This window comes from Abramis brama (assembly GCF_963993115.1).
Source record: "Abramis brama genome assembly, chromosome: 11".
Classification (NCBI taxonomy): Eukaryota; Metazoa; Chordata; class Actinopteri; order Cypriniformes; family Leuciscidae; genus Abramis; species Abramis brama.
In genome coordinates, this window is record NC_139973.1 from 13,435,564 (window position 1) to 13,438,204 (window position 2,641).

The 2,641-nt window shown below is 36.1% G+C and overlaps 1 long non-coding RNA gene across 2 annotated transcripts; it reads right to left on the reverse strand.

The window, feature by feature from the left end:
* Window positions 1-859: 859 nt before the first annotated feature.
* Window positions 860-2,344, reverse strand: LOC311092882. 2 transcript variants are annotated; one of them, XR_014608322.1, is made up of 3 exons: window positions 2,029-2,344; window positions 1,471-1,526; window positions 860-1,345 (listed from the first exon to the last, which is right to left on the reverse strand). It is a non-coding gene; the product is annotated as an uncharacterized lncRNA (long non-coding RNA). The 2 variants fall into 2 exon arrangements; XR_014608323.1 differs by lacking the exon at window positions 2,029-2,344 and having other exon boundaries at window positions 1,471-1,967.
* Between the last annotated feature and the right edge of the window lie 297 nt (window positions 2,345-2,641).

Below are 2,641 nucleotides of genomic sequence, written 5' to 3' on the forward strand. Positions count from 1 at the left end.
TTATATTTAACCCTACTAATGTGACCCACCGTTTTATCCTTAACGATATTATTTATTTTTATTACGAAATCCCAAAATTGTCATCTCTTGAATATGTTGTTAATTTTATTTTATTTAATATCCAAACATTTTCATCCACAAGCCAAAGTGGCTCACTGCTTTATGTATTCCTCTTTTTCTTGTTGAATTTAACTCTCGTTTCATCCCTCAGGCCTATAAATAACAAAACAAAAAAAGCTTTTTTTTTAAATGTATTATAATGAATTATTTAAGAATATATATTAAGATATTCAACCTTGTAGGTTCTTTATCCTGTGTAAAAAATCTCATGTATGTATGCAAACCCATAATATATATATATATATAAATATATCTTAACATCAGTAACTCGACAGCCCTACCTAGAATTTTCCTCAGCGTTTGTAATGTCTGCACAAAGGGCAGCTGTGCGAAGATTCGCCTTTGGAGAAAACTGTTGATTTTGTACTCGAAAAATTTAAGTATCATTAATATTAAAAATGAATATTACCCCAGAATGAATTGCATTGCTATCCCACCCCAAAACATAAAATAATAACAAAGATAAATGCTGACCAATACTTAATTATATTACTTTTTACTGAAAATGATTTCAATAAAACAAACAAAATGTAATGTATATCATATGACATAGCTATGCATGATTTAATACACTCTAGATGTGTATATAATGAACATATCTACATTTTCTTTCAAACAATTAAATAAAACATTAATTAAATAATTATATTTTATTTACTGACAACAATGAGAAATATTAATAAATTAGTAAAAGAATGAATGAAAGTCACCATCACATAATAAACAAATGCATAAGTCAACACATGAAACAAAGCTTTATTCAAACTACAATCATGTATGTAGACTACAGGCGCTGAACCCCACATCCTTCTGCCATCTCAACACAGCGGTTCCCATTCTGCGGCTTTATTCTGATGACTCAGCTGACCGCCCGAGGTGAGCCGTTCCCTCGTGTCGGAGGTTGTTGCGTGATGTGTTGTGCTTCACAATCTGAGGCAATAAGGGCAGGTGGAGTGATGGAGGGACTCGTAAGGGCAGGTGGAGTGATGGAGGGTCTCATCCATGGCACCGTTTCCAGGATTCAGCTCTGGGCTCCTCATCCTCAGTGCTCACACCAGCCTGCTGACATTTCAGATCCTACAAAATGCACAAACATAACACAAAAGCAGTAATTTTAACCGCACAATGTCATTTGATTTCAGTATTATTTAGAAGACAAAAACGTTTTTTTTCCACAAATGCCGCCATCATCTTTCCTTGCAGGTTCTGCTCCACCACAAAAGATCTGCAGCAAATGCACAGAAATCAAGAATCAGAAAGGTGCTGTAATAGCTCTGTTTGTAATTACAATAATTAAAATAAACTACAATTTAAGATTTAAATAGTTATTTATTTCTGTAGTATACTCACTCAAAGCCTTCATGAGCCACTCTCCACCAGATAAACACACATCTGTTCATCTGACCCTGTAACATCCAGACAAGATCCACGTTACCTCTGTGATTTATGAACTCAACACTACATTTACATGTTGAGGTTGTTTTAACTTTTTATCCAACATAAATGTTCCTCAATTTATCAACTACTAATGGACAAATAAAATAGATAACTTATGTTTAACGTTAGTTACTTTATAGATTTGTTCTACATAATAGCACACATTCATCACTCAGATGTCTATTTCATGTTGTGATATTTCAAGATTTTCCTGTCAGATGTAAATAGACATTTAAAATAAGCGTCTTTAAGATGTATATGGCTTATGTAAATCCACTTTAGAGACGTAACTTACGTGTCTTTACTGGAGCTCCCCTGTTAGCTAACGTTATACATAATAAAACGTGTTTTTACAGCAAAATCACAACTATACTATACTGTGTAACGTCTTTACACCTTCAACAATTCAACAGTTTACTCTACATTAGTTCAACACGTGCAATTTTAACAAAAGGAACCGTGTTTACTCACATTTGAAAGCACCCGCGTCGCTGACCTCTGCGATGTTTGATAATGACGTATGCTCTCGCATGGCCTCCTGGGATAGAAGAGTATCCATCGGTTGAGCACTCGAAAATCTGGCCGGAAGCAGTAAGCCATCCGGGAACTTCTCGCCTACTCTTTTATGAATGCTGATGTTTCGAACGTACTGCTTCCTTCACGTACTGTTTTCGCCTACTATATAGTAGGAAAGTAGGCATATTCGAACGCACTTAAGTCCGAATCTCGCGATAATTAGTACGTCACCCAGGTAATTCTTGCCTACTCTTTTGGATTCGTACATACTTTTTCGCTCGCCTACTCTTTTTCCCATACTAAATAGTAGGGAAGTATGCGGTTTGGAACGCAGCAACTCTCTCGCGCTCTCTCTAGGCCCGGTAACGTTACTATGGGGGTGCTATGCACCCTCAAACGCAAGCCTCGATTGATACTGTTATAAATATATTGGCGAAACAGATTTGCCAAACCAAACGCTCCAGTGCATTATTTGTGCTTATTTGTTTTCGAGCTCTGGAGAACGCATGAGTTTTTATTCAGTGCCGGATTATGCAGGCTCGCGAAAACTCTCATTAACAAAGTGTAA